Raw genomic sequence first — 21,673 nt, 5'->3', positions numbered from 1 at the left:
TTATAAGTACAGTACTTGAGTACGTGTATTAGTTACTTTCCACCACTGGTATACCTCCTTCTAGTAGAAGGAGAGGACTTAAGCAGTGGATAATGAGAGGAGGGGAAAGGCATGGGAGAGGAGTGAATGAAAAGTGGGGAGAGGTCATCTGATTTGGCCCATCCTGAGCCACTTCCTCTCAGCTGCCCTCGGTCGTGTTTGCTCAGCTCTGAGGGTTTCAGATAACCAAAGGAGCGAGCGGAGGAGGGAGAGGGCAGCGACGGTCAAAGGCAGATTAAATAGTTGAGAGAGAGGGAAAAGAGGAGGCTGTTTGCCAGTGGTGGAAAGTAACTAAGAACATTTTATACTGAAGTACTGCACTTATACAGTCGTTATGCTGTCTCGCAGAAACCTCTTATCTCCATATTCAAACTTTTTGTGGTTTTTCGTAAATGAATGCCCTACTTGATAATAAAAATACACTAAGAATCACACCCAGTGTGAAGAGAGTAGTGCCTTTGATGAGTTAATTAGTGTAACTGGTTGCATCTTTGTGTTGCAATCAGCTGCAGCTGTTGAGGCCGTGCTCATACGGACGGACGGATGGACGGACAGACACACACACAAAGTCAGTCCTTAAAGGTATTGTAGGGAACATTAAGCCTAAATTTAAAATATATATATATATATATTTTGCATTTTTTCCCCTTTATCAGCCACTATATAATGATGCTGGGGTGTTTTCCTCCATTGAAACACAGTCCTCCTTCTGAAATCCGTATTTTCCCTAATGTTTATGTGTTCTATGTTTATGTCCGGGACGTAAATTAACGCACGCATGTGCGCGTCCGTGCGCGTCCGTGTCCGTATGAACGTTTACTTTCGGTTTTAAAACGCTCTCAAACTTCGTTTTTGAGGCACAGAATTTACTTTTAAGATAGCGTGTGGATAGAATTTAGTTGTTTAACTTCATATATGTGGTCAATTTATCATTAAAGAGCCTATTTAAAAATAAAAATTCAGAGAACCAGCAGGGCGGGAATTTCCGCATATTGTATCCCAATAAAGCAACCTGTTTTCGGGCACCATCCCTTAAAAAGTACCTCGCTATGGAACTCCCTCCTGCGTCACCCCAGGTGGTCGGGGAAAAGTACTGCTGGTGTTTATTTACCTCTGAACTCCCGCGTATACCTTTAAGAGTGGCTAGCACCACTCAAAAATAGTATTTTGTTTTAGAGTCAGAGTATCCTACTGAAACATGACATTTATTTTGTTTGGAGGGTTGAGGTCTCCACCGTGGTCCTTTAAAAAAAAAGATATTTTGTGGGTATTTTTCTGCCTTTATATGACAGTAGGCTGACAGAAAATGAGGAGAGAGATGGGGGTTGACACGCAGCACAGGTCATCAGAACCGGGAGTCGAACCCGCGACACAATGCCAAGCTGTATTACCAGCCTGTGTACTACACGCCTGGACCGCTAGGCCAGCGGGCACCCCTCCACAGTGGTGCTTAGGTAGCCTAATCATACTGAAACACAATGAAGCCATATTAAGTAGGCCTATGCGTGTGGAGAGGTTTGAAGGGCTGTGCCACTGACAGTGATGAGGCTCTTATCAGGAAGAGCTTATCCAAATTGCTGCACAAATTAACCTGTCATTTTAACGAGGTCTCCTGACGTTACTGGTGACCTCCAAATTAAGGAGTGATTAGAAGGGGAAGCATTTTCCTAGTGTTTTCAACAGCGCTTAATTCTCTGAATAAACATCGGCCGGCCGTGCTGTTTACCAATGAGATTGACAAAAAAAAAAAAAAAAGAACTCTTGACGATTATATCAGCTTATTATCACACAGTTTAGCATCATCATGCTGTTGTGAATCTTGATCTACACTGTTGTGGAAGAAGTACTCAGATGTTTTACTTAAGTAAAGTAAATACTGTACATACATACATTCAATGAATGTATGTACAGTATTTATTTTATTTTGAAATGTAACTAGAGGATAAGCCCCTTGAGATGCAGTGTTTTTCAAGGGGGTCCTCAAAGCACAACACAAGAAAACAGTCCAACAACACACAACAAAAACATATCAACAAGGACATAACACAGTATAAAGGTTCTGCCACCATCTCAAACCCCACTACATCAGTTACTAATATCAGTTATCCACTAAAATTCATTCAATTGAAATAAAATAAGAGAGTATCATGGCCTCCTTGTGGTGCTCTGGTGGTCAAGAGCCTTTGGAACTCTGCGACAGGCTTTGGTGCTTGAGCACCTAGCTGCCCCTTTGCCTTTTTTATTGTTTTATTTTTAGTTTTTTAATGGCCTGCCCAACACCCGTGGCCATAATCAAGAAGAACATTTGACAAATAATAATAATTTCACTATCATATTTATTATTTATAACGATAGTATAATTAAAATGAGCTGCCTGCCATCAGTCACTTTTAGTTTGAAGTTTCACCCGAGGCACTGATGTCATAGTGCCCTCCCACCTCGTTAATCTTGCAGCTGCAAACAACTTGAGACATTGATGTACTCAGCAAACATGGTTAGGTGTCAGATTAGCTACAAAACTGAGATGTGTTCATTTCATGAGCTTGTTAGCTTGGTTAGTACAGAGTCAGGCTAATTGTTTCCCCCTATTTCCAATCAATGTGATAATTAAGTAAACTGGCTCCAGGCTTTAGTTTGCCCTCATCTTAAAGTTAACATGTTAGGCTGTTTTGTGGTAGAGATGCAAGAGTCAGATAGGGGGGTATTCTAGCAGAAATGCTAAATGATGAACGTTTCGACACAAGGTCTTCTGTCTTCCTTGAAATGGCACGAGGGACCCCCCAAAAAAATCCAAACAACAATCGGCACGCGTTTTGCCCTTTTATGATCTTTGAGCACCTGCCTCTACAGTGGTCTCTGCACCGCGCTGCTTGCAACATTTTCATCCCCATTTCACCGTCCCTTGTGAGCATGAGGAGGAGTCTTCTATCACCACCCCCTGGGTAAATACAGACACAAAAGTTATCCGATGTTATCCGCGCATTTAAATAGACATTTAGACTGATACACCACCGCCAGACAATAGAATCACTCAGTGTTGACTCTGCCGACATTGATTTTGGTCTTTGCTAGATCCATTTCAATTTGGCATAATTGCCACGGGCTCCGTTGTTATCTTATCATATATCAGCGTTATTGCCCCGGTTTAGAAAAGGGAGCGTGGTCTGATGGAAGACCTGGACTTTCACGTCCTCGGACATGTTTGGGTTCTTTCTCGGGTCAGCCTTGGAAGAATCTAGCTCACTGGTTTTCAAAAGAAATAATGATGTCACGGACCAGTGCTGGAAAAAGTACTCAAATGTTTTACTTAAGTAAAAGCAGCAATACCACAATATAAAAATACTCTGTTTCAAGTAAAAGGCCTGTGTTCAAAATGTTACTTGAGTAAAAGTACAAAAGTATTTTCATCAAAATATACTTAAAGTACAGAAAGTAAAAGTAGTAAAATGTTTGAAAATAGCCTATGTATAAAATATGGCTAAAGTGGTTAATGTATGTTTTATAACATAACAATTTATATCTGCAAAGTAACAAGCAACTAAAGTTTTCAAATAATTGTAGTGGAGTAAAAGTACAATATTTGTCTCTGAGATGCAGTGGAGTAGAAGTCAAAGTAATTAACTACTCCAAATACTCCAATGAGCTTGTAGATCTGCTATTTTAGTACATTTACTTTTGTACTTTTACTCAAGTAACATTTTGAACACAGGCCTTTTAGTATTTTTTTTAATAGTATTTTTTATGTTGTGGTATTGTTACTTTTACTTAAGTCAAATATCTGAGCACTTCTTCCACCACTGTTCAAGTCAAGTCAAGTCAATTTTATTTATAGAGCACATTTAAAAACAACCAAAGGCTGACCAAAGTGCTGTACAACAGAGTTAAAAAAACACACAAAAAAGCATCAAAATACATACACAAGCAACTGCAAGCCAAATACACAAGACAAAATCAAAACAGGAAGAACAACAATATATACAAAAAAGCAATGATACAAAACTCATAGCAAAAAGGCAAGTAGCATAAAAGAGAAAAAGTGGGAGCACGTGGACAGGTATCCAACAATTTCTACTATTTACTAGTTTATGTACTATTTAAAAGGCCTGAGAGAACAGGTGCGTTTTTAGTCTGCTTTTAAAAATGTCCAGAGAGTGACTGTTGGTCACATTCAATCCGGGATCCACACTGGAGCCACACCGTTCCCATGTGAACGCCGAGATCCACGTGATTCATTATTCTTTTCTTTTCAAATAGGGAAGTCTATAGCATAGCTCACTGTGCAGATTCTCTCCTGGAAAACACATTCCAGGTCCCCCTGAGGGGGAATGCACACATTTTAGACGCGGAGGCTGTTTTTATTAAAGTGCTGCGCACGTCTCCGCCAAGACAAATCATTTCACCAGGACCAACGCTCACTCCGGTTACCTTTCTGCACCACCAGCCATATTGGCTGAAGAGAGCCATAAAAGCTGAATGGTCAGAGACAGCTAACTCGATAGCTAAGAAAGCAGCCAACACAGCACATCTCCAATCAAACCATTTCAACTGTCTCCCATCTCTCCATCTTCCATCTCTCTCTCTCTCTCTCTCTCTCTCTCTCTCTCTCTCTTTCTCTTTCTCTTTCTCTCTCTCTCTCTCTCTCTCTCTCTCTCTCTCTCTCTCTCTCTCTCTCTCTCTCTCTCTCTCTCTCAGACTTATCCTGGATTGATGGTTGCTAATAAAGTTTGATTATGACTGACAAGGCACTCTGGGTTTGTAATTGACAGCTGTAATGGTCTGAGAGCCCAGGCAGAGAGGGATGGAGAGAGAGAGAGAGAGAGAGAGAGAGAGAGAGAGAGAGAGAGAGAGAGAGAGAGAGAGAGAGAGAGAGAGAGAGAGAGATGGGGGAGTGTTTTCTTTTAGCTCGGCTGGACTTAACATCTAAATTACGACATGGAGATAGAGAGAGAGAGAGAGAGAGAGAGAGGGAGCGTGCATGATGCTTTCCTTTCCTTTTGCTCAAGGTCAAAGAGGAACAAAGGGTAGTAGTGAGATGTGTCTATCTAGTCTATTTTATCTTAATTTTTACTATGTACCGGTATTACTGTGCTTGATTGTTTGTATGTATTGTATCTTGTGCAGCACTTTGGAAACCTTGTGTTTGTAAAATGTGCTATAAATAAAGTGGATTAGATTGGCTGATGTATCCGTGACAACGTATGACTCAGACTGTGTGCAAGGTTCTGTGTGCTGGTGGAGGAGGTCAGAGAGGTAGTCGTTTTGTTACTGAGGTCAGAAGGATTGGAGTTCTCGGAGGACTTTATTTTTGATTGTTTGAATAGTTTGCAAATAGTACAGCGGTACAATTATACGACGGTGCTAAAAGCCCTAGAGAAAAAGCTCATAGATCATAGATTTAGCTAACATAGCAATTCAGGTTGACTAACGCCATTAGTTATTCCACACAATGACGTCATCACGCAATGATATCACTACATCATTATTACATCAGATGTAATTGTCCTTTTAAATGTCGTTATTGCAGGGCAACTGGAAACAAATCGTCCTGCCTTCTAGCAATCTCTTTTATAAATTAGTTGCGCTGATTCGCAAAGTGGTGTGAAATGTTTCACTGGACGATACATCTGAAAGGAGGACTTGAGATTTACTGCCCAGCTGCTGTGGTAGTCGGACACAAGCTATACTCATTTGAAGGATACAGTTACAGTAAGAACGGCAGTGATCAGATTCCAGTCCACATATTCAACACAGTGTCTCTACGCTGGAGGAAGTTGCCCCCGTGGACAAATGGAAGAGGAGAACATCACCTTGAGGTTCCCCGCGTGCGCAGCGGCCACACAGCTGTTCTGGTAGAAGATAGTGTCTGCATCTAGGGGGGACTTCCTTACTGTAACGTGCTTTATTCATTTGATGTGGACAACCACAGATGGTCCAAACCCAATATTGCCGGTACCGTTCCAGAGGAGAGGTGCAACCACTCAGCCTGTGTCTTGAGGAAGGTCATGTATATTCATGGAGGATTCACCCAGCAGCTGACTGGATGCACAAATGACATCTACAAGTTGGACACCACCACAATGGTCTGGTCTTTAATTAACACCAGAGGCACTCCACCATCTGTTTCATCGAGTCACTCTGCCACCATCATCAAGACTAAGATGTTTGTATTTGGGGGCTATGGGAGCCAGGATGACCTCTACAACAACAGCCTCAGAGTGTTTGACACAGACACCAGCTGCTGGCTGAGCACACCTTCTGCGCAGCATCTTCCAGAAGGACGCCGTTGTCATTCAGCCTTTGCCTACAATGGAGAGCTGTACATATTTGGTGGCGAAAACCGGAACCAGACCTTCAATGATCTGTGGAAATTCAATCCACAGACCTTCTCATGGAAGAAGGTTGAGCCCAAAGGGAAAGCCCCGTGTGGGGAGTATTGCATGGGTTGTTGCATGGTGGGAGAACGTATCATCACCTTTGGACGATACACACCTGAACACCTGTCTATCTTAGATTTAAGTCCTAGTCTGAAGATGTTATGCAAGCTAGCAGTTATTCAGTACGGTGTGGAGCAGTCTGAACTCACACATGACATCAGGTGGGAACTGGCTGTCATGACTGATAACAATAACTGAAAACAACATAGCCCTATAAAAAGAGATATCCGCCAGGTATCCGCCAGGACAGGTAGGTTATTGTGGGCCAGCAATGTTTGTCAGTCAGAATATGAAAAAACGTACGGATCCGTCTTGATTACTTGACTGTTGAGATTTGCGTGATGTTTGGACACAATTTGTATAGGAGTAATATGAAAAAATAAAATGTGTGCAAAAATTGGCCTCCTGGTGGCACTATAATAGGGCAATATTAAAAGTGTGGCATTTCTTCCTCAACGTATAGTCCATGGGCCCAGGTCAGAATTTTCACTAATCAGGGACACTCAAGGTGGCAAATTCTAGTTTGGTATTTTGAAAAGGTCTATATCCCTAGATAATATTTCAACATGATAACCCTTCCCAAGTAGTAGCTTAGTCCTAGTTATCAGCCTTCAATGACACCAACCATAGATCCAAAGAATGAAAAAATCGCCTAACCTTTTTTGAATAGAACATGTCATACAGAGGGAAAAAAACATTATTCAATCTCTTACATTCACTTCTTTAACCACATGAACCCTAGCATGCCTATTCTGGGGCAAACATTCAGCAAATGGCATGTCTACAAGCTCACAACACTTCACGTTGTGATACGATGTGAACAGCATTTTCACTAATCGGGGTCACTCAAGTGCAACATTTTGCAAAATCTAGTTTTGTATTTTGAATAGGTCTATATCCCTAGATGATATTTGATCATGATAGCCTTTCCCAAGTGGTAGCTTAGTCACAGTTATCAGTCTTCAAAGACACCAACCATATACTCAAATAATGAAGAAAGCGTGCCACTTTTTTTGAACAGAACATGTGATACAGAGGGGGGGGGGGGAATAATTTTCTCTCTTTCATTCACTTTAATAATAATAAAATAATAATAATAATAGTAGCTTGAATGTATATGGCACCTTTCAAAAACAATGAACAACCAACAGCCAAACTAACAAAACAACAAACAACTATATGCCATAAGCCTGAGAGAATAGGTGTCTTTTCAAGACACACAGCCTTAAGAGTCCAGTGTTGCATGAGGATGGATCAGGAGCATGACCAATCCCTATTGGGAGAGAGTTCCACAGGGTGGGGGCTGCCACACTGAAGGCTCTGTCCCCGACAGAGCCTTCAGAACAAGGTTCAGAACATGGTTCACTTGTTTGCCTTAGGGACAGAGAGGAGGTCCGAGTCGGTTTATGGAGTAGGCTTGAGAGGTACTTTAATCAATGATCATCATCACCATCATCATCATCATAACTGTCATACCAATATCAATTCTTCATCGTCATCATTATCATCATCATAATCAATCAGTTCCACTTCATATTCCTCCTCTTCCTTCTGATTGCTGCAGGTTTGTAGCTTGCACATTTCTGTGCACTTTAATTTGTTGGCAAGGCAGGAACAGTCTGGAAGGTTGCAGGTCTGTACACACTTGCAGGCCATAGGTTCCAGGACAGCCATTGGTGCTGAGGCTGACAGGCTGGTGGTAAATGCTAAATGGTGCATTTATATAGCGTTTTTATCCAAAGCGCTTCACATAGATTGTACATTACATTCACCCACCGATGGCGGAGGAAACCATGCAAGGCACCAAACTGCTCAGAGAAATTAGGGGTTCAATGTCTTGCTCAAGGACACTTCGACACTAACTCTGGGGGAGCCCGGGATCGAACTAGGAACCTTGCGGTTTCCAGTTCACTCTACCCGGCCACTCTACCCCTGAGCCACTGCCACCCCATGGTGGTGCATGTGGAGTGGGCTGTTCATGTGAAACAGTGCAAGAGAGTTGTCATAGTCTCCAATGACACACACACCTTCACATTACTGCTATACTACACCCCATATACTTACTTCCAAGCACTGAGGATGAAGGAGATCTGGCAGCAGTATGGCACTGGTGAGAAGCGGCGCATTCTCCCACTGCATCAAGCAGTCTCTCATCTTGGAGCACCACTAGCCAAGACAGTGATCAAGGCACACATCCTGACTGGAGATGACTGCATGAGTAAGGTGGGGACCAAACATGCAGCTATGGCTTTTGACCCAGTGCAATATCTGACAATCTTTGGAGAGGCAGACACCTTGACCGAACAAGACACAGCGTTGACAGAGAAGTACTTGGTGCGTGTCTGGGCAGGGTCCAGTTCAAGTACAACATTTGATGACCTCAGGGTAGAAAACTATACCTGTGCCAATGCTGGAATGGATGCTCTCCCTCCCACAAGTAGTGTGATCAGAGGTAGCCTGGGACCAGACGAATCTGCGAGTGCAAAAAAAAATTGCACTCTGGGATTTGGGTCTGGCACCGCTCCATAGAGAATCCATTTCCTTTCCCAGAAGACGTGGGGCACCAATCAGGGCCCAGTATTCGAATATGGGCGACTGTAATTGGTAGTTGGTTGTAGGTCTAACCAATTGCGTCGAGGGACATTGTTTTGATCCCGCCCCTTGGGAAACAAAACGTCCTCATGGAAGCACCAGACTCATATCCACGCAGTGATATAGTCTAGCTACGCCAGGCTAGATCAGAGGCCACATCCAAGGTGTCTTTCTGGCGCATAGGGCTTGCGACCTGTTGCGACAGCCAAGGAACCTCAGGCAAGACTAGCACCAATGGAACATGGATGGGAGGAGCACTTTGGTACACTCCTGCCTGTGTCTGAAGGCCTTACCACCAAGTCTGCTCACAGCATGCAAGTATACAGGCAAGTGTGACACTCGCCGATGTGGGTGCCGTGCTGCTGGAGTTCCATGCATCATATTCTGCCATGGAAACATTTAAAATCCATCCTGTAAAAGTCCATCACACTAACCAGCATGCACACATATAGTGCACTTTGAGAGGAATTGTTATTTGATTTTGAGTTACGATTTTATTTGTATGTCTTTTGTTAGAAATAAAACAAATCATTATTGGAAAAAAAATACGATGAAAGTTATTGAGTAATTGAGTTATTGAAAAATTGCATTGACTTACATATTTCAATGACAAGATGCTCCTTAATGGTCAAAACAATATCAGAAAGGAATTATAAATGCCAGAATTAGTTTAATTAGTCTTATTACACCTGTTTTTAGTCCTAACAATGGCCAAGTTATGGCCAAGGTCTTCGAAATAGCAAGATGACCTTGACCATGACCTTTCAAGGTCAACATCACCCAAAGTGGTCATAACAGAAATGAATTCCCCACCCCACAATTAGTCAACATGGAGGTATTGCATGTGTATATACACTCAGAAACAAAAAAAGTTGGATTTTCATCATCTGTAGGCGATGGCGGCCATTTTTGATTTGGCCATTGCGCCATTCGTGGCACTATGGCGGATGAGAACCTCTGTGATTTTTCATGTCTAGGTACCCATTGACTCAGTTCAAGTGAGAAATTCTCCTAACACCAAATTGCGAACGGTTCTATTGGCCAGGTACAGAACTACTGTGCAGATAATGTGGGGAGATAATGGCAAAAACATGAATGTCCTAAAAAAGTATTAAAGCTACTCATTTGAAAAGGTTATCATGTTTCAAAGTACTTATATGGACCCTACAAACAAAATGGTGCCAAAGAGATTTTGCCACCTTACGTGTCCCTGACTTCTCGTCTGGCCCGTGGACTAGTACTGCACGCAGACTCAACATAGTCTGCGTGCGAAGAGTCACTGCAATCGGATGCTGCGTTCATGATTCGCGGCATTTAGTTCAAAACGGGCCACTCCAGCAAACTTTAGCTGTCAATCTTAGCCAATCAGGAGAGAGCATGTGTACCGATTTGCATGAAATTTGATTACATCTGAAGGAGTAATAATGAAAAAATGTGCTTACATAAGGCGTCCTCCTGGTGGCGCTATAGCTAGCAGATGTGAAAAATGCAGGGCAAACATTTTCCTTTGGCCTCTATAGTGAGTGTCCATACAAAGTTTTACACACATCGGTGCAGTTATAGGTAAAAACGCAAATTGGCCTGTTATAGCGCCACCATGAAGCCGATGTGAAAATGTTCAAGTGGCATTTCATCCTTGGCCCAGTGGGAATGTGCGTGCAAAATTTCACGGAAATTGCACGCTGTGTTTATTTGAGGCATTTTGTTCAAACATGAGACAACAGGGCCACTGAACCCTGTGATCTCTCACACACACACGCACGCACGCACGCACGCACGCACGCACGCACGCACGCACGCACGCACGCACGCACGCACGCACGCACGCACGCACGCACGCACGCACGCACGCACGCACGCACGCACGCACGCACGCACGCACACACACACACACACACACACACACACACACACACACACACACACACACACACACACACACACACACACAGAGCTAGATATCGCACTCATTGTTTTTAATCATTAATTAGTGCAATAGTTTGTGTTCTTATTTATAAGAAATGTCATTCATTCTTCAAAAATAGTTCTAGTTAGTACAATAGTACTAATATCTAGTATCTATACTCTCTCTCTCTCTCTCTCTCTCTCTCTCTCTCTCTCTCTCTCTCTCTCTCTCTCTCTCTCTCTCTCTCTCTCTCTCTCTCTCTCTCTCTCTCTCTCTCTCTCTCTCTCTCTCTCTCTCTCTCTCTCTCTCTCTCTCTCTCTCTCACACACACACACACACACACACACACACACACACACACACACACACACACTCTGAGCCCCCCCCCCCCCCCCCCACTCTGAACCCCACACCTCCCATTGTTTGAACAAACAGCTCAGTAACATGTGTATGGGAAGATTCTCTAGCAGAGAAAAGAGAGACACATATCCAGCCTTGCCCACGTATCCAGGTATATCGCCTTTTTCACCCAGTGTCAGGGCTTGTTTCCATTGTGTTCCTCCTGTTTAATTCATCGAGAATGTGATCTCTGGAACAAGTGGATAGGGCTTGGCGATATGACTCCTACGGATTACCGCAATTATTTCAAACTTTTGCCTTGATTACGATTAACTCATTGAGTGCCATTAGCGTGTTTCACATGTTTTTACCGCTATGGCGCAACGTGCCAATGACGTGTTTGACGTGTTTTTTTTTTTTAAATATATTTTTTGAAAAACATGTTCAGAACCCAAGATATCATTATCTGAAGATGTGCAGCTCTATCCACTCCTTGCTTAACGTATAACTGAAAAAGGTTGTATCTCGCTTCCTAAGCACTTTTGTTTTACCTTGAAAAAAATCTCTGGCACTGGGACAACATAGCCAGAAATAATTCTGGCAATTCTGGCACTCAATTAATTAACCATCATTTAAAAGAAACATAATAGTGAAAATAGCCGATCTACGAGCTCACAATGCGCTGCGAAGCGTTGTAAGATTTTGGGCCAAACAGAGATGGAAGGTGGTTTTGGCCATCTTGTTGACATTGAACGAGAGGGTGGCATCAAGGATGTCTCCAAGGTTATAGACGTGGGAGGATGCGGTGACAATGGAGTCATTGCTGCCAAGGGATATGTCCGGGGAGGAGCGAATGAGGGAGGCGATGATTAAGACTACGGATTTATCACAGTGGAGCGTCAGAAAGTGCAAGCATTGTGAGTTGGATGTGTAATTGTTACCAGCTTATCAGGGCCTGATATACAGTAACAGGCTCAATCATAGTTTATAGCTACGGGCCATCAGACTCCTGAACTCAAAAGGATTAGATGGACAGTACTGTGATAGATAGATTCGGCAAAAGTAATGTACTTCAGCAAAGGTACACAAGTATTGGTTTCAAAATGTACTTAAAGTACCAAAAGTAAAAGTTCTAAATGTTTGAAAATAGCAGCTCTACAAGCTCACAAAACGCCGTGATGCTACGCGTTGTGGTGTTGTAGTGGAGTAGTGTAGTGTTGTAGTGGAGTAAAAGTACAATATTTGCCTCTGAGATGTAATGGAGTAGAAGTAAAAGTATAGACAATTGGAAACACTCCAGTAAATTAAAGTACCCCATAATTGTACTTAAGTACTCAGTACTTGAGTAAATGTACTTAGACACTTTACACCACTGATATATACATATATATATATATATATACATATATATATATATATATATATATATATATACATATATATATATATATATATATATATATATATATATATATATATATATATATATATATATATATAGATAGATAGATAGATAGATAGATAGATAGATAGATAGATAGATAGATAGATAGATAGATAGAAGGGTAGAGAATAAGTAATAAGTGGTAGGGTAGCGCTAATTAAAGTTGTATAACAATACAAAAGTCAATATAAAAGATGATTTAACGTCACACACCAGGCCTTGGCTGGATCAGGTGTGCACAATGCATAAGTAAATAGAAACAGAGGCGTAGCTACAAGTATCGTGTGCATCATCTCACCGATAAAAACTGCATGTAAATACACTTTAAGACTGACTTGGCCACAAAGGCAGCCAATTATGTTGCTATATACTGTACGATATTTGCACAGTTTCCTGCTTTTTTGCTTTTATTGTGACTACGTTAATGGTCGTATTGAAATGTTATTGCTGTCACGCGGTCAAGGAGACATTAAGCAGTAGAATTTCACTGCCTGCAATGTTGCCACAGCTGTATGCTAAGTGCATGCGACCATAAAAAAAGAAAAACCTTGAGCCCCCCTTGAAGTTTAGTCAAGTGAAGTGAAGTTTATTGCCACTCGTAAGGAGAGACCACGTTGGAATTTTAAAAAGCACACAGCCCAACTCATCAGGATTTAAGGGCGTACCAAACATTAAATGTCAATGGACACATTACAGCAGAACCAAACCCTACCCTTCTTAAACACTTTAACCCTTGTAAACGTCACCATATGTGACCAAACATAATAGCATTGTTTCATTTTCATTTTTTCATGTCATATGAAAGCAGGGAATCATAGCAAAATAATGACATATTGGTTAATAAGATTGAGTGAATAGTTCTGAAACTACAGCTTATAGAACTGAAGTCAAGTTAAATCTCTTAGAGAAGTAGAGAAAACACCACTTCAATGAATCTCATTCAGAGTAGCACATAGAGTTATGATAAAAACTAGAGGGTGGATTGCCCCGCCCCCAGGTTTCTATGAAAGTTGCTCACTGGCGTTTGAAGCACCCGGAAGACTGCCGGAAGTTTTAAATTGGGTCCATTGGTCTACACTCTGATTGGGTCTGTCGGAAGTACTAATATTGAGTCGAAAAGGCGTGTCCACAGAGTTCTGAGCAGGCGACGGCCGCTTCAATGTTCTCCGCGGCTCTGGGGGCTTGGAGTAGCACTATTGGGCTATCTATCCCATCATGCATAGCGGGATTTGCATTTATTTTGTTTCCAAGGCTCTCTTTGTTCTGTATGCTCTCAGAGACCAAGGGTTCGCCACTGCCACCTGCTGGAACCGGCTGGTTCCAGTGTCCAGGAGAATACAAATAGCTATGTTTACACGACAGTTTTAACAACATATGATTGTATATACATCTTCCTTTGAGATTTACATTAGACACAAGCCAACAGACTAATACCTTTCAAGACGATTGGGTAGAAATAGCGGATGGTACCACGATTTTGCGATGTTTGGATGGAAACTGAGGATTTGGTTAGCAATGCTAGCAAATGCTAGCTCTAACCTTATATTTTACTACATGTTTATGCATTTATTTCATATTTACATATCGGTTTAAGCTCCGACATTTATGTCAGACATACTCTAGTAGGCTATGTGAAGAGTCTAACTGGGCTATAAACTCGTTTTAGATAATAAAAAAAAAAAGAAGAAAGGGCACCAGTGAGATGACTGTCCTTCAGTCAAATTTGGTCACATATAACGAATAGCATAATAGCCAATCTACAAGCTCACTATGCAGGCCTGGAATGTAATCATTTCAGGGGCAAGGCCACTTGGCCTTTGGTGTTGTACGTTTTTTGAACACAAAAAGAATACCGGCAGCATAAAAAAAATATCATCTTTACTCTAAAAAGGTACAATTATGTCTCAGAATGCGTTTTCCGTGACAATGGATTATTCCGGTATAGAGCAAGTTAAATATCTCCATTCCTGTTCACGGGCTCGCTCTCTGTCTCTACCCTCCTTGAACACACTTCCACGTCCGCTCATTTCTTTGTTCATTTTCCCTCCCCTTTGAATCAGCGCACCATTTGTCATTGACATTTAAACGGCACGAGAACGCCTGATAATGGCTTTCTTAAAATCTTCCCTTTCATCGACCCAACCCATGTTTTACTCAGAAGCCAATTGTTCTGTTCTTTTTTCACTCCCACCCACTCTCCCCCCCCCCTTTCAACACAAGTCAAGAGAAGTTGCTACTTCTCGGGTGCTTTTTTGGAAATGATAAACAATTCAGTCGATGTGGAGCTGCAGGCTGGAGGTATTCATCACAAGCCTTTCTATTCAATGATTCTGTAATTGGTTCTTCGCAATTTACACTTCCTTTACAATCCCGTGTCCTCGTGTTGAACTCGCTAGTCAAATTGAGGAAAAAACAGGCCTTGCACTCAAAGTTGGCCCTGAAGATGTTTTTAAAAAAAAGGTTGAAGTGGCTATTGAGGTGTATTGCTGCGGTATACAAAACCTATGATATGTTATTTCAAATTAAAAGAGAGAGACATGGGGTGAATGCAAAACTATTTACTGATATGATGAATGCAGATGATATTGGACGTGACAGAGTAATCACACCATTGCTGTTCTGATATGATCCTGGCTGATGAAGGGCAGGGGGCCTTGTAGATAGGGCCAACCCTGGTTGGTGCCTGCAGCTTGGGCGCAGAGGCGTAATTACAGAAAGAAACTATAGGGATGGTAAAAAAATAAAATTCCACTTAAGCCTCATTTAAAAAATAGTGAAAATATCAGATCTACAACATGTACGGTTGCATAAAAGAGAACACATGCCTATAACATGGGTGTCACATAGATGTGGACTGAGTCAGTGCCGATCTAAAATCAGATTCATCTGCAAGAAAATAAATTCAACTGTGGAGAAAATATGCATAAAAGAACTGCATTTTATTTTATTTATTTTAACGTGTGGTGGCACTAGTGGCAATTGGCATCCGCTGGGACCCCAAATGATGCCCGTGGCTGGGAGCGGTGTCGGGGAGGTGGTGGGTGACCTGAACAGAGCAGCACAAGTGAGACAGGAAAAGAGGGACCTGTCAATGAGCTCAAGATCTGATTGTACTATACATAGGGCCAAAATGAGATGTGATTGAGTTGATGGGCGAGGAATGACAGCTAGCTCAGTCTCTCACTTGAACTGTTGTTTTAAAACTCCTAAATATGCCATGGAAAATGTGCCCAAAGGGTAAATGGCCGGGTTTCCCAAAGAGCTCGTGCGTAGAGCATCGTCGCAGGTCCGACGACGGGTCTAACGTGTGACGTCACATGCTTCGCAGTACCATAGCAGGCACGTAGATTTCAGGTCATGCGTGGCCGTACGCAGCTTGCGCAAGCGTCTCCTACACAGCTGGGACTCGGCCAAACCTACGCTCTACCCTCATTAGTAGCAGGTGGTTGTGCCCCTGCGTGCCATCTAAACTGGCTGCGTGTGTGGTAAAAGTACATTCGTGAGACAGAATGCGCGCAGCATACTCCCCGCCCACAGTAGGAGGGGAGTACTGTCCTACGAAGCATCTTGTAACGAGCGCCCTGGGCCGCCTGTAACACCCATCGTTCTATGAAATCTATGAAAAGACCGGCCGGGCCGGGCCGGTGCGTAAAAGGGCGAGCGGCTGCAGTGCTTCGTCCTCTATGCATGAACCCGAAGTTTACAAATCGTACTCTCACGGATGATCCGATCATCTAATAAAAATATTAAGCACATGCCAAGTTAACTAAAGGTATATAAATGATGCTGAGCTAAATATGTTTCCTTAATTTCGAAGTTTTATAGTTAAACGTTATGATGAAAGTGCAGTTCCTCTCACAAAGTGACAGCTGTTGCGCTCGGCGAGCGCAACAGCTCGCCATGTTTATGAATGGTTAAAACATCTTTTGAAAATAGCAGATCTACAAGCTTGTGACACGTTGTGAGCTTGTAGATCTGCTATTTTCAAAAGATGTTTTAACCATTCATAAACATGGCGAGCTGTTGCGCTCGCCAGCTGTCACTTTGTGAGAGGAACTGCACTTTCATCATAACGTTTAACTATAAAACTTCGAAATTAAGGAAACATATTTAGCTCAGCATCATTTATATACCTTTAGTTAACTTGGCATGTGCTTAATATTTTTATTAGATGATCGGATTATCCGTGAGAGTACGATTTGTAAACTTCGGGTTCATGCATAGAGGACGAAGCACTGCAGCCGCTCGCCCTACCCAAAATAACAGATCTGCAAGCTATCAACACGGCATGTCGCAGTGTGTTTGTTGTATATATGTCTGTTTTTTTGGGGAGGCGTCGCCCGTTACGCGTTAAGCTGTCAATCATGCAGGGGGACGCCCCCTCTATCCTCTGAATTTTTTTGAACGGCGAACAATGGCCGCAGTGTTTATTTAAGATCATTGAAATGTCACCTTAAAAAATGCATTTTAATACATTACAGAATGTACCTATAAAAATGTAAGTGTCCAATTCATATAAAGGTAAGTTAGATAAAGGTGCGACTTTATCTTAGTATTTTTGCAAAATCCTGTATATATAGATATATGTATGCAAAGGGTGTTTAAACTATAGTAGGATAGCACTACGTAGTTGACGTAGGCTTTACGTAGGCTACGTCCAGGATCTCTTCACGCGCATGCTGTCTCACGAATGTAGTTTTAGCACAGACGAAACGGAACCTACGAAGATGGTGTCTACTGAAGCCAATTTAGATGAGACGTTGGGCACACACAGCTGCTACTAACGAAGATAGTGCGCAGCGGGGTTGCTACTGCGCAGATGCGTGGAGGCACCTACGCAGCTTCTAGGCTACGCAGGAGCTCAAATTCGTTTGGGAAACGCGGCCAAATTCGTTTGGGCACACACAGCAGCTGTGTGTGCCCAACGTCTCATCTAAATTGGCTTCAGTAGACACCATCTTCGTAGGTTCCGTTTCGTCTGTGCTAAAACTACATTCGTGAGACAGCATGCACGTGAAGAGATCCTGGACGTAGCCTACGTAAAGCCTACGTCAACTACGTAGTGCTATCCTACTATAGTTTAAACACCCTTTGCATACATATATCTATATATACAGGATTTTGCAAAAATACTAAGATAAAGTCGCACCTTTATCTAACTTACCTTTATATGAATTGGACACTTACATTTTTATAGGTACATTCTGTAATGTATTAAAATGCATTTTTTTAAGGTGACATTTCAATGATCTTAAATAAACACTGCGGCCATTGTTCGCCGTTCCAAAAAATTCAGAGGATAGAGGGGGCGTCCCCCTGCATGATTGACAGCTTAACGCGTAACGGGCGACGCCTCCCCCAAAAAACAGACATATATACAACAAACACACTGCGACATGCCGTGTTGATAGCTTGCAGATCTGTTATTTTGGGTAGGGCGAGCGGCTGCAGTGCTTCGTCCTCTATGCATGAACCCGAAGTTTACAAATCGTACTCTCACGGATAATCCGATCATCTGATAAAAATATTAAGCACATGCCAAGTTAACTAAAGGTATATAAATGATGCTGAGCTAAATATGTTTCCTTAATTTCGAAGTTTTATAGTTAAACGTTATGATGAAAGTGCAGTTCCTCTCACAAAGTGACAGCTGTTGCGCTCGGCGAGCGCAACAGCTCGCCATGTTTATGAATGGTTAAAACATCTTTTGAAAATAGCAGATCTACAAGCTCACAACGTGTCACAAGCTTGTAGATGCGCTGTTGCGCTCGCCGAGCGCAACAGCTGTCACTTTGTGAGAGGAACTGCACTTTCATCATAACGTTTAACTATAAAACTTCGAAATCAAGGAAACATATTTAGCTCAGCATCATTTATATACCTTTAGTTAACTTGGCATGTGCTTAATATTTTTATTAGATGATCGGATCATCCGTGAGAGTACGATTTGTAAACTTCGGGTTCATGCATAGAGGACGAAGCACTGCAGCCGCTCGCCCTTTTACGCACCGGCCCGGCCCGGCCGTAATATATATATATATATATATATATATATATATATATATATATATATATATATATATATATATATGTATATATATACATACACATACACACGTGTGTGTGTGTGTGTGTGTGTGTGTGTGTGTGTGTGTGTGTGTGTGTGTGTGTGTGTGTGTGTGTGTGTGTGTGTGTGTCGGTCTTTTCATAGATTTCATTGAACGATGGGTGATACACGCGGCCCAGGGCGCTCGTTACAAAATGCTTCGTAGGACAGTACTCCCCTCCTACTGTGGGCGGGGAGTATGCTGCGCGCATTCTGTCTCACGAATGTACTTTTACCACAATCGCAGCCAGTTTAGATGGCACGCAGGGGCACAACCACCTGCTACTAATGAGGGTAGAGCGTAGGTTTGGCCGAGTCCCAGCTGTGTAGGAGACGCTTGCGCAAGCTGCGTACGGCCACGCATGACCTGAAATCTACGTGCCTGCTATGGTACTGCGAAGCATGTGACGTCACACGTTAGACCCGTCGTCGGACCTGCGACGATGCTCTACGCACGAGCTCTTTGGGAAACCCGGCCAATGTTAGATTTCCCAGTCGAGCAGTCCATGTTAAATCTTTGCACGTAAATGCTAACATTTCCCAGTGGGGTGGTAAAAAAACGTTAACATTTACCAGCAGAGTGGTCCGTCAGAAATCTTGGAGGCTGTTAGTGCTAGATTGGATCTGTTGGGAGGGAATTGGAGTGCTTGTTTTGCTCCACAGTCAAATCAACTGAATGAAGAATGGCTTTACATGCATGACGTTTACATCACTTGATCAAGTGATCTGAAATGATCGTCCGACTGTGACTGTGAGTCATTTTTTCAACTGAACCCAGTTCGATTCTTGCATTTCTTTTTTTCAGGCTGGAGCGACTGCCGTGGGGCATAAATTCACATTGGGCTCTTTAAGAGAGTGGGGGGTTTGATTAGAGACAATAAGGAACAGGTGTGTGTGTGTGTGTGTGTGTGTGTGTGTGTGTGTGTGTGTGTGTGTGTGTGTGTGTGTGTGTGTGTGTGTTGTGTTGTCAGTATGAGTGCAGTGTGTGAAATAAATGGGACACGTAGTACGTTGCTCTGCGTGCCCAAAGTGAGAAGTTGCATTAAAAACAGACTAATAAAATACAAATAAATAAAAATAAACCACATGGGATTTTGTGCGCAAGGGCCTTTAGAGAGGAACACAGTGTGACAGTAACGTTGCAGACTATCCAGCACATTTAATTGGACTGGTATGTGAGCGAGTGCATGCATGTGCTACATGTGTGTAATAGAATGTCTCCTTTGTAGGCTGCAGCTCAACCTCTTTCAAGTGAGAGTGAGTTCTGTGATGGGATTTTTAATCCTTGGAAGTCAGACATGTTGTTCTGACGCATTCAAACAGTCGGTATGTACAGTATGAATCCAGGCAATTACGGAGGCTTCGGAGGTCGCGCGGCGTTCCTTCGCTCTCGTCGTGTCACTCCTGTCGTGATGGAGTGGAGGACAACTGTACAGAATCAAAGGACCCGGCAGCCAATTAGTGCCACGGGTCCAGCTGTGTGATTGGAAGAAAGGACAGTTTAACCCATTCAAACCGGGAACGCATCTGTGTAACCACTTAAACCATTTTTTTATACTTTGGATATTCAAAAATAGCAGATTGCTGCTATTTTTGAAAAATAGTGAAAAAAGTTTGTGCAAAACTTTGAATATTTATATATTTTTACAATTTTAACTAACATCTTTGCTTCTGGGGATCCCTGGAACTAAATATTTTCAGATGGGGGTCGGCGGCCAAAAACATATCATTTTGGAGGTCCTTGACATGAAAAAGTTTGAGAACCACTGATATTATGGCAACAAAGTTTTTCAGAAAACTGTTCGGATATATAATACATTTTGTAGAATCGGTACCTCAGGCTTTTATGGGTTAAATCCCTCCTTGTTAGAGCAGGATGCAAGCAGGCGTGCGTGTGCGCGCGAGCTGTGTGTGTGTGTGTGTGTGTGTGTGTGTGTGTGTGTGTGTGTGTGTGCGCGCGTGTGTGTGTGTGTGTGTGTGTGTGTGTGTGTGTGCGCGCGTGCGTGCGTGCGTGCGTGCGTGCGTGCGTGCACGGCGCACAAAGTGAACGTAACCTGGCTGCTACCTTTGTACAACTCGAGCTATTTCAAGTGAAAGTGGATTATGTGATGAGAATGAGATACTACTTTGATGCCACCTTGGAAGTCAGACATTTTGTTCTGTCGCATTCAAATAGCAGGGTCGTTGCTCTCAGGCAGTAACCTTGTATCTCCATATGGAAACTTTTTTCTTAGCTACATAAATGAATGCCCTACTACTTCATCATAAAAGAGTGAGGCACAAAAGCACTATCTACGAGCTCTTGTAGATCGGCTATTTTCACTATTATAATGATAAAAAAAGGACGGCTTAGGACATACGAGGTTCCCGCCCGACAGGAGAGAGGTGTTTGAATCCGGGCAATTACGCTGCGAGGGCGGCTTCTTCCGTCGCCCTTGTTTATGGTATCGACTGAACGGAATCAAAGCGACGAGCAGCCAATTAGTGGCATGCAGGTCCAGTGTGATGTGATGAAAGGACAGTTTAAATCCCTCCTTGTTAGAGTGGGACGCCAGAACCGGTCTTGTCTGTGGTGGACACACGCACGCGCGCGCACACACACGCATGCATGCGCACGCCAACTCTGACTATATATGCCTCTTGCCTAAGGTCCTGGCAGTCATTCTTCTTGACGATCTGCACATTTGTTTTAACCACTTAAACCGGAGCGTCCCTGCTATTCTGGAAATCCCTCGGGGAAAACAAGCAAATATTCCGCAAAATGATCTGATGTACAAGCTCAAAATGTGTCGCAATGTGTTTATTTATTTCTT

General features: G+C 42.6%; 2 protein-coding genes across 2 annotated transcripts in view; one reads left to right on the top strand and one right to left on the bottom strand.

Moving 5' to 3' along the window:
- Positions 1-21,673, bottom strand: part of LOC311059509 (uncharacterized protein) — a 564,856-nt gene that overhangs the window by 311,122 nt on the left and 232,061 nt on the right. The gene's annotated exons all lie outside the window — the stretch shown is intronic.
- LOC311064280 (zeta-sarcoglycan-like) overlaps positions 1-21,673 on the top strand; it is a gene marked incomplete at both ends in the record, with an annotated part of 321,667 nt that overhangs the window by 227,011 nt on the left and 72,983 nt on the right. The gene's annotated exons all lie outside the window — the stretch shown is intronic.

Source organism: Gymnoscopelus microlampas, assembly GCF_963454915.1.
Source record: "Gymnoscopelus microlampas genome assembly, chromosome: 2".
In the NCBI taxonomy this organism is placed as follows: domain Eukaryota; kingdom Metazoa; phylum Chordata; class Actinopteri; order Myctophiformes; family Myctophidae; genus Gymnoscopelus; species Gymnoscopelus microlampas.
This window is presented reverse-complemented; position numbering and strand designations above follow the sequence as displayed.